Below are 14,309 nucleotides of genomic sequence, written 5' to 3'. Positions count from 1 at the left end.
TAAACCACTTCCTTTTTTGTGTGTATGCATTGATAAAACAGTTACTTAGTAATTCAAACTACAGTAGTAAGCTTTGTATCTTCATATATGAAACAACGGTTGAAAATCCCCCCTCCCCCCCCCCCCTTCTCCAGAAAGCAGACTTTAAAATAAAATAAAACCTTTTTCACCATTTTGATGATGACCTACCATTTGGATACTTTTAATCCTCAATCAGTATAAAAGTTGTCTTGCATGAAATCCTTCTTTTCGTCCCCTGTGGATTCCTGAAGTAATCCTCTGTGTGCCATATAGTTTATTCTTCTAATTGCTTGCATACTAGCTCCTCAGTTATAGGAGTCCTGTTTAGAAAGCTTTAAAACATCAGTTTTAAACAAAATTCAGCTGGATGTATTTTACTAACCAGAAGTCAGTGTTACACATTCTGCATGTCTCAAATCTTACCCTGTTGAAACTATTTGGTATTTTCTGTAATTCAGTCAGTGAATGAGTCAAATGGGGTGCTGGGCAGAGTCGTCAGTGATGTACTTGGTGATGAGTAAGAATCTTTTCATAATGGCTTTTGCTAGGATTTCTTTTGTCCTGAAGATTGTATGGGAAAGAAAGAATCCATTGAAAAGGGAGTGTGTATAATCACTTATGCTATTAGGTAGGTATTGCTGGACTGTTAATGTACTCAAATATATGTTCTTTTTGGTGTCTGCATGCATTGAAAATAGTTGTTTTTCATCATAACTATGTATATTAAATGTAGAGCTTGTAGTGAGAGAGTCCAGCACTTCTTCTCTGGCTTCTTCTCTGGATCTTTTTTAATATTTTACTTAGAAATCAGAAGAACCTCATTTAAAAAAAACCAAACAACCAAACAAACTGCTTCACACTGGCCATGTTTTAATGTCTTTATTTCACCATGTAAGGCTTTATAGTAACCCCTGGAATATATGTCAGGAGAGTTGATATCATTTCATTGTAAAAGCTGTTCATAAGTTTCATTCTTACGGTTCATGTAGTAGTTCTTGGCTTCCTGCCCATCCCTGTATAGGTTTGTCATACTGGTGATGTGAGTGGAGACTTGTTTCAGTACAGGATGGATTCAGTGATTCCGTTTGTGTAGTGCACCACTGCAGGTGTTGGGCTGATGTAAATGATGGAAGCAGTGAACTGCAGCGCATGGAGAGGAATGAGTAGCTAATGTGGAAAACTAAGGTGCCTTTGTGTAACTATATCCTCATCCACCTCGATAGTAATAGAGGGTTTGAGTTGTATATGGAGTTCCAGTCACTTGGTAGTATGAGTATACTAGTGCTGTATGACATTTGTAGTGTTTTTAAATCTAGTGTGAGTTGCTCTAAAGCAGGTTTACTGTTGAACCACAGGTATACTTGAATAAATCACTGTTGGTTCAAATCACTTAGGTTCGTAGGATCAGCTAGATTGGACAAGACCTTTAAGAGCATCGAGTCCTCCCTTTACCAAAGGACTGCCAAGTCCACCACTAAACCATGTCACTTAGGTTCATAGGATCCTCTCTGGCATAATTTTAAGTCAGGTTAGTGAAGCTGCATTTGGTTTGAGTACACCAGAGCTGCACACAGTACTCCAAGTAGAGCCTCATGAGAGCAGAGCAGAGGAGCAGGATCACCTCCTTCTACCTGCTGGTCACGCTCCTTTGGGTGCAGCCCAGGATACGGTTGGATTTCTGGGCTGCAAGCGCACACTGAAGCCGGCTCATGTTCATTTTCTCATCAACCAACACCCCCAAGTCCTTCTCCACAAGGCTGCTCTGAATCTCTTCTCTGCCCAACCTGTAGCTGTGCCTGGGATTGTCCTGACCCAGGTGTGTGTAGGACCTTGAAAAAAAGAGGTTAAAGCTCAAATGTTAAAGCTCAGGTATTTTGAGGGAGGATGAAGGAAAGTTACAGTGGTGATGGTGAAAAAGAGGCGTTGTCTGTGTTTTGTTTTAGAAAAATCTGTGTGGTGACTTTCAGTGTCTTGCTCTTCTAGATGTTTTGACTTTCCTATAAATCCTGTTTTATAAACATGTCCTTGAAATAGAGAAGTTTTTGTTATTTCTCTTGTAAGTTTTTGTTTAAAATGTCTAATGAAGTTCCATCAAGGAATGTATAGGCATAGCATTTTAAAATGACTGTAATATTAGTCTCTTATGATCAAATGATCTAGTTTAGAAGTTGTCTTTGTATAGTCCTTCCAGAAAGGGCAGCTGTGTCTCAACCACAAAACTTAATTTATAAAAATTTAGACTAAATGTTCATCTATAATCTCTCACTGCTGGCATCTGTAATATTTTCGCAGAAACATCTCAGGGTTTGCAAGATCATCTCATTGCTTTTTTTTTTGTATGTTTTGTTTTAGTGTGTTTACATGTAGTGATACTTGGAGTTTACCATGGATTATCGCAGAGGGACTCAAACTTGATGTTTTATTATGCTTTCCAAAGGCCATTATCTCACATTTTTCCATCACCACAGTCTCTAAGTGGGTTAGTGTTACCTTCTCTGCAGTTATTTCCAGTTAAAAAAATAAGGGAATTGATGATAAAATAACATAAGCTATTTTCTTACCTTGAAAAAATGAGCTGTGACGTGAAATAATACTTAGCTCAAAACTTTAAAAGTATGTCTAGATTCTACTCATGCATATTTTAGTGAGGTTTTTTTGACTGGTCACTTGATTGTTTAATGCGTATCTTTTTTGTAGTATTGAAAAGTGAAGTTGAAATTTGTCTTTGTTTGCAGAGGAAGCCACCTGAATGTGCTAGCAAGTTACAGAACAGCTGTCTTCTCAAAGGTGTAAACAGAGGATATTCCCCTACTCCCTTTTTTAAATGGTAAGTTGTTCAAGGGGCGCTTACTGAACATAACCTTGTCACTTACTTTGCATTTGTGTGCATCTATTGAGTAGCCTTGAAAATAGTGGTAAGTCTTTGAGCTGAAGACCAATGATGGGAATGGTCCAGAAGGTTTTGAGTTAGCATTGAGAAGGAGGTTTATATTTTTGTGGTGATGAAGCTATGCTGTTAGGTCCTGAACCAAATGTCAAAAGCGCCACTAGCCTAGGAGAGTAGAATCTGTTATACACTAATCTGATTGTGTAGCAAACAGAAGTAAATTTACTTTATTCGTGGTTGTTCACAGATGCTGGAATTTGCATCTGTTAATTACTTTTACCCATATAATCTGTACTTTGCTGATGTGTCATCTTAGATTTAAACTAAATCTGCTGAGGTTAAATGTTGGACTGTTTGCCTTAAAGTGCACCGGATAATAGAAGACATAAATTTATTGATGTTAAACTAGGTTTGGGGGGAAAAGTCCCCCACCCCCCAATCAGTCTCAGCTGTGATACGCACGCCACAGGCATTTAGATGAGGAATATCTGTTGTGTTGGTGGAAGAGTCTGAAAGCAGCTGTCTAGCACTTCCTTTCCTGTGTGACATAAGATGTGGGCCACACTGGGCAGTGCTAATGAAGGACTACTGTTGAAGTGCAGACAATTTTGTTAGAATATGTGAAGCTGATTATTATAACTTTTTTTTTTTTTAGGGGGCTGTAGCTTGTCTGCTTCTGCAGTGGGAAAGAGAAACTTTTTGAGCAAGGGAAGAAGCTGGAGAGAAGGTTTGTTGGTCTTCCTTCTGAGAAGATGAGCTTAAAAGTAGTATTAGCTACTTACAGGAGAGCCTGCTTTCTTCCTGCATTGCACACCACAGTGCTGCCTTCAGCAGAAAGTGCAGCCAGCCTTGCTTCAAGGTCTCTGAAAAAAGCAAAGTATGCAGCAGTGCTTTAGGATACTGTTAACGTTCCTGATGTCCTGGAGCTGACTCCGGCTATAACCCTATGATCCTTTGGCACACTTTGTTCTTTCAGCTGAAATTCACGTCTGCTTATTTTAATTTTGACTTCTGATTATATGCTTGATGATCTTGAAGATGCTTAGCAACATGTATGTTCTGAAAGAGATTGCACTTTGTTAGGAAAAACTAAGGGGTTTTAACCTGCTTCTTTATGCAGGTTAAGCACAACTTTCATGTAGAGTTTAACTGAAATGTATCTTGTGTTTAATAGTCTGGTGTTTAAGGTTTGCATGCACAGTAAGGCGTTTTCATTTTAAATCAAGCCATTGATTGATAAATATAACATGTTTAACGTAACTGGGTTATGTTTTGGACTTGACTGCGTGGAGTTGAAGGACTTTACATGTTTAAATTGCAGCCTAGCAAAATGGGTTTGATGTTAATACACAAGGAGGAGTAATTTGGTAGAACTGGCATCTGTGCTGTGAGAGCTTTAGCATGTTTTCAAGATAGTGATATGAATGCATTCAGAAATAATCTTCATTATCACTGTCTGAGGCTGTGGGAAATTCAGTGCTACTTCAATACTGCAAATAAATGCATCACTGGCCTCTTCTCTGAACTTTTTCTGGCTGGCATAATAACTTCCGTTCTGAATTACGCAGTTATGCATAGAGATCTGTTTGAAGATGAGGTTTAAATCTTGGTTGCCTGCACTATGATTAACTAAATCAGTTTCTAAATTTAACTCATATAGTTAAATTGCTTCTTGTACTGTGTGTAGATTAGTCTCTAATGGCTTGACCTTTTTTTCCCATACATGCAGCTAGTAGACCCAGTAAATTACATTGACTATTAAGTGTAGTTAAGAGCAATGTAAGTATTGACAGGTTTGTTATGTAATTTGGTGGGGTGTATGGAGGAAGATCCACATAATTGTAGCTAACTTTAAATGACTCTGAGAATCAGAAAAAGAGAGGAAAGAGAGTAGAACATTTATTTGTATGAATTGCAAGAATTTTTGGATCCAAAACATATAGATGATAGATTCCCTTTTTTTATTAATGGTTGAGAATCATAGAAGTTTTTCCTTGATTCCATCTTACCTTCTTGGAAAAGAAAAAAAGGGACTGTCACAATTTACCAGCACCTGAGAGCAACTCCTTTTTTAGATGTGATACTATCTTAAATGAGACTGGTAACTTCTTCCTGAGAAAAAGAAACAGATTCTTTGCACAGCTTCTATCCACCATTCTCTTTCAGAATACTGTATATTTATAATTAAAAAAAAATCCTTTCATACTTTATACTTCTAAAAATAATTTAAAATAATTTGATCTTAAATATTTACAGGTGTATTTTTTTCTTTTTGTAGACCACAAAAATCAGTGTATACCATGTTAGCATTCATGAAAACCATTATGAAAAAGATGGATATGAAGCAGACATAAACTTCTTGTGTTGCTAACACAATTTGTAATACGTATGTGGGAGGTCATGTAGTATGGTCCTTTGGACATGACATATGCCTCTGTGAGCCTGAAAAATAAATATGTAAGAAATGTCTATTTTCTTCAGTAAGATTTTCACTGGACTTCTCAGAGTTTTCTGGCACCCCTGTGTGATTTGGGGAATGTGGCAGTAGAGCGTGAAAGAAAATTTCTTAACTCTGATCTCTTTGGTGGCATAGGTGTTTATTCCTGCCGATAAGATGGACGTAAGTCATAGGGAATGACTTACGAGGAGCAGCTGAGGATACTAGGTTTAAGCTTGGAGAAGAGGGTGCTGAGGGGTAACCTCATCGTTGCTGACAACTTCCTCATGAGGGGGAGCAAAAAGGGATGTGCTGATCTTGTCTCTCTGGTGTCCCCAGTGACAGGACACGAAGTATTGACTTAAAGCTGCAATAGGGAAGTTCAGATTGGATAGTAGGAAAATATTCTTTGCCAAGAGTGGTGGTCAAGCACTAGAACAAGCTTTGCAAGCAGGTGGTTGTGGCCCTAAGCCTGTAGGGGTTGAAGAAGTGTTTGGACAACACTCTGAGGTATCTGGTTTAACTTTTAAGCTGCCATGTGTGGCGTCAGGAGTTGGACTTGATCCTCCTGGGTCCCTTCCAACTCAGGGTATTCTATCATTCTATGATAAGACTTAAATGCTCTTTCTATTACAATATTGATGCCATTTCTTGCACAAAGGAGTTACTAATCTTTCAGGTTTAGTTACCGTGTTTTAGGTAGTTGCGTGTGCTTTAGCTTGCTATTCACCTAGGCAACTAAACATAACCAGTCTTTTGAATGCCTCTGTTCTGTTTCAGTATGAAATGGGAAGTTAGCTTCAATTGTTGATTACTTTTTTTCCATTGTGCAGATTGACTGTTCTCACCATCACTTGAGTGGCCTCAGCTCTAAGGGCAGCAAGTCCATAAACTATTTTGACTTCTTTCCTCTGGATTTAGGTTCTCCTCACTTCCAGTCTGATTCCAGCCCTGGAAGTAGCCAGGAGCACCAGCTATAATAGGAATGTTGAAACAGGGAATGGGGAAAGGAATCCATTTAATTAAATCAAGGAATGGCTGGTTTACATCTGTCTTTAAAAGCACAACTTTAAATGGAGTGGATCCTAAGGCAATAACTGAGTTTTGCTTCTGAGAAGGAAGCGTAACTCATCTTGTGGTTGAAGCATTTGTTGCTAAGTGTTGGTGTGATCTAGGTCCAGTTTCCAGTCCTTCTATGGGCCTTGTGTGCTGGCCAGCATCATCAGGCAGCTTTGTGCCTCTCGGCTGTGTAACAAATGCTGCTTCTTGCCATTCTCAAGTTTGGAGAGTAAATGTAATGTCTAGGTGACATACATTGTAGTAATATGTACTACACAGGTAATATGTAGTAATTATTAATTATTACGCAGGTAATATGTAACCTCACTGCAACAGGTTTTCTGAAGCTGCTTTGTAGTTGTAACCTTGCTAGATTTAGGCAAACTCTTCCTGTCTTGGTGGGGTTTAGTTGCCTGTATTGCAAGGAATTTGGTTATGTGGAGATGAGATCCTTTCCCAGGTGTTGGATTGCTTTATAGGGAAGGATAGGATAGGTAAAGCTCCAACTCCTGTGCGTAGTGTTCCCTCCTTTCCCATGGAGCCTTCGTTTACAAATATTGGAGCGAGCCATAATTAAAAAACACTGTGTGACAAGTTTTCAGCCTTAAGATGACTGGATTCTTTCAACCAGTATTTACTTCTTTTCTTTCACCTTGTCCCGACAAAACAAAATACAAGAGCTATGTTTCAACCTTTAAGTAATGAATTAATAAAATATGTTAAGACAACAGGCATTTTCAAGTGCAGTATACTATGTTTGGTTTGGATCCTGGAGAATATTTATGATACAAATTCCCCAGTTGTGGAGTAGAAGAACTCTTTTCCTTTCCAATGAGTCTAAAACCAAAAGATGCTCTTCAGGAGCGTATCTGATGGTATTTGTCATCTAATGGCCCATGAGTCCAGGCAAGAGCTAGTTTAGAACAAAAAACCCTGTTTCCCTACCAAAAAAAGGAATGTGTCTAAGACAGACGCAAGATCATCAGAACCAACTATTCGGCTCTGCAGGACTTTGCTCCAGTTGTACCACACAACTTGCTAATGCAGTTCTTAAGCTTAGTTGCTGTTTTCCTAATTCCTTTTGAAGTCTTTGAACATCCCCAGGGGGCCACAAGTAGAAAACCTCCAGTGGATGGTGCTGCTCTCTTTCTCATGGATTCCACATATATTGTTCAGTTCTGCTTTTATTATATTATGTAGTACTCCTATATTATTTTTCTTCTCAACTCGCCTACAGTTGGCATTGACTAAAAGAGAGAAATAGCTGTAAATCAGTAAGATACTTCCAAATGTTCAGTGTTAAGTTCTGAAATACCATAGACTCTTAAAAAGCTACATTTACATTTTGAGACATATATATACATATATGTCTTGAAGAAAGACAGAAGGACTTTTCTGCAAAAGGTTTCGCAAAGGATATTTAAATGCACTGATCTGAAACTCGAGAAGAAAGCAGACTTTGCCAATGGTAATACTAAATAATTTTTAATCTCTGCATCCCCAGTAATCTTAGCTATGATTTGATGATTTTAGCTGTGGAAAAGAAAGTCTCTTTGGTGATTGATTATATGTGGTAAGAATGCTGGGTTTTTCCCTTGAAGTTGGTTTCTGGAGCACTTCTACCCTGCTAGCTCCCAAGGAGATCTGTGATACAATGCCAGATTTCATGGAAGGTAAGTTTTCAGCATTTAGGTCTTGCAAAAGGGATTTTTAGGTAAGACTTAACTGCTCTATTTGGTCTGAGACTCACTGTGGTTTTATAGTAGCTTATTTGTCTTACAATGAGAGTTACTGTATGTGTAATGCGAAAATCTCTTCAATGCTGCAAGTAAGGCTTTGCAAGCCAACATTGCTGTATCAAAACATGATACTTTTACTAAAGCCTGACATTGATTTTAGGCTTTATATATAACACCTCCCTACCCACCCCCCCAAAAAAAAAAAAAAAAGGGAAAAAAACCAAACCAAAATGTGAGATAAGGATTATGCACTGAATTACTAAGAAGTTAGTCCTGGGCAGAACGTCTGCATTTGGGATGGTAGTTACAGAAAGGATCTGTCACAAATGAGTCAGAAACATCAAGGGAAGATAATGTTTTGTATTTGGGAAGATGTAGCTGCTTTCAGTCTTGATGTACTTTGTATGTTAATAACAGATACATCAAATCTATTCAGGTTTATTTTTTTACTGAAATTCTATTTCTCCTTGCATTATGTTCTTGCTGAAAATTATAAATGGATATCTGTCCATGTAGCTCAATTTTTAAAGATTTCTTCAGTATTGGTAAGGCCAGCATAAGGAATATGAACCATCTTGATGTGTGTTGGACCCAGTGTTACTTGCTTGTGATTTGGTCATTGGGACATATGGAGCTCCTGTACTTCTGATAATTGAATGTTCTGCTGTGGTCATCTATTTTACTTTATGAACTATGAAATTACAAATTGCTAATTTCTTGTTCATCAAGCATGAGTGCTTTCTGTGATTAACTTGAGGATGTTAACCATTGGAAGAGAGGGGAAGATTACCTGGTAGAGAGAAATCTCATCATTATTGCTCAATAGGCAGATAACATGTAGGAAAGATAGAAAAAGCATCCCCACCCTGGGAAAAATCTCTAATCAGAGAGCTCAGCCCTCCTCAGGCACCAGAACAAGATAACGACAACACACAAAACAGCAGGATACCTGGCTGCATTAATCCTGAGCCTTAATAAGGCTGCTTGTGTTTTGTGGTTTTTGTTGGGTGATGGGTTGTTAGTTTTCTTGAGTGTTGACTCTTTATCACTCATAGTATCTCTTCTGACTCATGCACTAGTCTTCAGTCACACAGTGCTTTGTGATAATGCTGTAGTATGGTAGCCACCAGAAGATGGACTTCATGGGAACAGATGGCATGCTTGGCTCAGGGTAAAAATAGTTGGGAATTTTTATGTCACTTCACATAGGCTCAGCTGTTGGATCCAAACACAAAATGTTTTGTTCAGTTTTTCCTTAAAACCTACCCAAACTAAATCTGTGTGTGTCTTCCCACCCTCCTGCATAGACTAACTGCCATTTACAGCTTTCTAAGGGGAAGTAAAATGTTGGTAGGAGTGTCATAATCAGGAGAATTGGGGAAATCCTGAGTTTATTGCTTAAATTCTATTGCCTTGGTGGGTGGGAAGCTCCACCTTGAGGAATTTTAGGGATGTGGATTTATTTTGTGTTTCCTGATGCATGCCAGAAAATTTCTGCTGCTGTCTCCAAGAACTTGGTTGTTCAGGTGGACACTGAAGCTGTTCAACTGCATAGTATTTTAAGGATAGCCTGACAAAGCATCACCATTGTGTTTTATTCCCAGTCAGAGAGTTATCTCCTGGCTGGTGAGAACTGGGTGTGCAGGAGGGACATTAGGAGTCAAGGCAGGCAAAGATTAATGCTGAATTGTCCTGGTACAAGGTATTTTTTCTTTCTCTGTTTGACCTGTGTTATTGCTCTCTTCCATCATTGCAGAGTCTCATGTATAATGAATTTGTAAATATCTCTGTGTGTGTGTATATATCATCTATGTACACAAACTGTACTTGTGTATGTATGATTTTTGGAGGATTTTTTGATATGGAAAAGTGTAAGAAAACACTCCTCTGACATTTTAGGTTCTGGATTAACTGAACTGTGAGAAAACTTAACACTTCCTTTGTGACATTTTAGATCAACTACTGTGGAGAAAAGAGTTGAAGAACAGGGGTTTTTTTCTTTCTAAAAAATGCTGTTCTGAAAGGATTTTAATAGTAAATACTGGACAAGGGAAGTAAGTAACACTGTTATTACCACAAAATGGATACTATTGGACATGAAGTGGACCCTTCATCCCTTTTTTGTACTTTTCCTTCAGATTTCAGGTTAATTTGAGTTATGAGAAACAAATGACTAAGTTTGCTACTGGTTTAGTTTAAGTTCATTTGAGGATCTAAACAGCATGTTCTCACTGCAGGCAGGCTCCTGAGGCCTTACCGGGGCCTTTTTCACATGGGCTGTGTCCCAGATGGTTATTTCGAGCACTTTAAATCCAGTAAGGCTCTGTTAAATGGGATCAGGGTAAGTCAGCAAGGCCTTGCTGCAACTTAGGCTTTTTTAAAATAATCCAGGCATTTGCAGCTGGTAACACCTACGGTTTGTGAAGGAGGAAGGCTGGGACAGATGCACCCCGAATGGTCTCCAGGATCTGTTTGTGCATTATTGTAGTCTAAATATTAAGAAAAGGCTTGTTTATAGTTGCAGACTTCTAATATTTTGTTGCAAGTTGTTCCAGCACCAAATTGTCTAAAGTAGCATAAAATAGCTAGAAAAAAAAGGTACTAAATAGGTGAGAATCACTAGTTTTAGAAGTGCACAGGAAGATGTTTGAAACATGATTTACTCTAAAGCTACATTCATCTTGGCTATGTAATGGAAATACTTCTGGTTGTTAAAAGAATGGCCTGTAGATGTTTTGTCAGCTCTCTAGGCTGCTGAGTTTGGCCATGGAGAGAGAACTGTGTGGCTCTGTCTACACAACCAACTCCGTGCTCGTACCTGGTTAAGATACAAGCTTGAAGACAACTGGGAACACTTTGACCTTCTAGTAGAGGGCTGTTCCTGGCCTAATTAGCTGGGCATTATAACCAGTGCTCTGCTGCTTTGTGATGGTTGTTCCTTTTGACTTCATCCAGTTTGTGCTCCTGACTGAATGTTACTGTTTGGATCCTAAAGGTTAAAGCAAAATTAGATTTTACAGGATGCCACTTTCCCCATCTGTTTCAGTACTTCTAAATTTTCATATGTGTAATCATTGGTTATTCGAAGTAGAAAGAGCTGAATAATTCAGCAGCCGTATGGTTTGCACATGTCAAGATAATACAAAAGGGAGGGGATGATGGATCTAAGTCTTTTTTTTTTTTTTCTGTGCTATAGGACAAAGCGCTGCTTCTTCCTTTTTCTTAACTCGGCACCAAGCTCCTTCTCCTTGTTCTGGCTGACTGGTTCTTTTCAAAAGATGATATTTTTAAAGGGTAAATGTTAACTGAGAAGGAGACTGTATATTTTAAGATACTTATCTTCTTATTTCTTTCTTTCAACTCTGCTTAAAAACTACCACTGTTTCTGTATATGCACAATGAAACTATTTTGAGTTGCTGTTCAAAACTGTTCAAATAGGATTTAAACAAGCTGCAACAAATGCATAGTGTGTATCTTTATAGGAAAGACAATAAACCTAAAGAGAAACAAAGGGTAATTCAGTTCTGTTATGTTTGCTTGAACAGGAGAGGGATGATAATAAATTCTTGGAGTATAATACAGATTTCAAGAAAGGTCATGTGAAACAAGAATGTGTGTTCAGTGCAGCATAAGTACTTCCTTATTGAAACAAGTCTATTCCTAAAACAGCCACATGAAAAGATATTTTTGCTTTCTCATGTACGCGTGTAACATTTACACTGTACTTGGTGTTAGCCTAGTAGTGTTGGATACAAATAGTAAAATAGAGAGTGGCTGTAAGGTTTCTGTTGTTGTTTTTAATGTATAAACACAGTGGAACAGATGTTCAGAACAGCATGGAATATTCCTCCTTCCCCATCCCACCATCCCTTTCACACTGAGCCATCTGGAAGGGCCTATGAGCAGTATGAGCAGCCATCACATTAAGAACAAGATTAACGTGTCAGCATCTTTTGTTGATACTTTAAACTAGCCTCTGTTCATTCAGCAGAAAGCTACAATGTGAGTTGTTGTCACTGTGTGCATGGTTACATTATCCGCATGGATATGGGAGGAAAATGAAAATGTGATTTATATAGAACAATTAATACATTTAATGGTGGTCAGTCTGAATTAGGACCCACACAAATCAACAAATCAACTTTTTTCGCCATTCAGCATGCTCTGTCGATGTGACTAGTCACCTTTTACCCTTAAACACAGTTAGGTAATATTGTTCTGTTAAACCAGATTTAAATTTACTTATTTGTGTAAAAGCTTCTGTACACAAGTTTTTCAGTTCATGCTTTTCATGCACTTCTTGTTTTTCTAGAGTGACAAGTATACCACATGTGGATGTCATACAGTTTAATCAGTTGGATTGCTTTAGTACCCTTTAGCCCTATTTCGTTTGAGAGAAAGTGTGACTAGTGTTTTGCCATATTGAACAAAATTTTGGTTAGAGAAAGGACAGAGTATGAGCTGGAAATGAGATAATCTAGTCCTGTGTGAAGGTGTCCTGGATCATCTGTAGATGATCATCTGATCTACTTGAGAATGATCAGAAAAGGGTGGGTGGATCCAGTGCTGGCAGGATGATTGTATTCAGGACAGCAAGTTATTATATTGTACAGTCTGTAAATCTGCGTTAGATTTCAGGTGAGAAATCTGTTCTTAAATATCTCAGGAACATTAAATGCACTAAGGAAGATTAAAATGTGTCAGTCAGGAAGAAATCACATTTTAAAGCTTAACAAATAGCTTCAGTTGACCCACAGTGTTTTCTTCCATTATTTTGTGTTTCTTTCAGTGAAAAGAATTTTAAGGAATGGGAATCTGACATTAGATTCAAGAAGGTTACTTTTGAGAGTGAGATACTTAAAGACTGAAACTATTATGACTGAAGTGCAGTAAGCTAGTAGTCTAATTGAGAAGGTGAGAAGAAAGTGATACAACCAAAGATCTTGGCTTTCAGAAGAAAGATAAGTATGAGAAAAAGAAGAGAGGTTACAGCTAGCTGAGGGTTATTCACGGGTGTTCTGGGGAAGATTTATCTGGTGATGAAATTCTGTGATGAAATTAAATATTAGTGTGCTAAAAAATACTTCAATTTGACAAGTGTAGTTTGTATATATTTTCCTGTATTTTTCTAAAAATCATAAGGCATCTCTAGAAAGTATAAAGATTTAAAAGACAGAGGGGTAAAATAGCTGAACTACTTGACTGGCAAGGTTTTTTGCATATTGGGCAGTGTGACAAAATGCTGTGAATATAAACTGCAAAATCTCTTAAATAGGATGATGAAAAAACTTAACGGAGGGGGGAAAATATATATATGTTCCATAGATATGTTTTAGATAGGTCTGAAAAGAACTGTAGTTGTATCCCTGGAAATGGAGATGAAACAATGCAGTAACCTCAGTTGTGCTACTGATTGGACACTTGCTTCCTTAGCAGAGAACAAGAAATAGCTGTTTCTTCCTTTGACAGTGGTGAAGTCATTTAGTTGGATGACATGTATATGCTTGTTACTTTGGAGCCAATGAAAATTTATCATGATGTGTCTCTACTTCATAATGATAAGTTCTTATTTCCTTAGAAACTGGGAGGGAAAATATTGTGATGAATAGTTACTGTTGGGATTGTAGTTTTAGAATATTTAATTTCTATTGGGAAGAAAAAGATTAAAGCAATAACTTTAAAGTGGTTCCTCAGTCTTGTTCATAGAGGCATGTGTATTAGGTGGTGAACTGTAGACACAGGTACTTCAGTGGAATGAGACATTTAATGCTATTAGAACATGGCACATGCACTGCTTGAACCTCTGTCAAGAGGTATTGCAAAGATGGGGTTGTAGAACAAAGGTCAAAAAAAAGATCATACAGCAGTCTTTAGTGAGAATAAGGTTTCTGACTTGTCTTCATAATTGCTGATAGTATTTTAAAACCTCTTTTATATTACAGTCCATACTTTCATGGAAACAATAGCTACTTAATTTCAGGTTAAATCATTCTCGGGACTTTTCCTTCCTGCATTCATGAATATCATCTTGTGTATGCTTGTTTAGATTTAGTGTGAACTTCTGATGAGAGCTAAATTTAAGGTAACTGCAAATGTTTGATGCTATGGAGATCCATTTTCTTTTTTCTCTCCTAACTTTGTAGAGGAAATTACTGAATTAATATG

At 37.8% G+C, this 14,309-nt stretch overlaps 1 protein-coding gene across 6 annotated transcripts in view; it reads left to right on the top strand.

The window, feature by feature from the left end:
• Positions 1–14,309, top strand: part of WASF3 (WASP family member 3) — a 65,185-nt gene that overhangs the window by 20,153 nt on the left and 30,723 nt on the right. For 2 of the 6 annotated variants that reach the window (XM_062615150.1, XM_062615145.1), the window contains exons 2-3: positions 2,757–2,848; positions 3,564–3,635. The exons of 1 other annotated variant lie outside the window; for it this stretch is intronic. The gene's annotated coding sequence lies outside the window, so the exon portion shown is untranslated. Of the gene's footprint in view, positions 1–2,756; positions 2,849–3,416; positions 3,636–7,991; positions 8,119–14,309 lie in introns of those variants that run through there. 3 more of the 6 variants (XM_062615147.1, XM_062615146.1, XM_062615148.1) reach the window with 3 other exon arrangements.

This window comes from Pezoporus occidentalis, unplaced genomic scaffold (assembly GCF_034315485.1).
Source record: "Pezoporus occidentalis ecotype Australia unplaced genomic scaffold, CSIRO_AGI_Poc_V1 ctg18, whole genome shotgun sequence".
NCBI lineage: Eukaryota > Metazoa > Chordata > Aves > Psittaciformes > Psittacidae > Pezoporus > Pezoporus occidentalis.
Note: the sequence above shows the minus strand (reverse complement) of the source record. Positions and strands in the feature narration are given on the sequence as shown.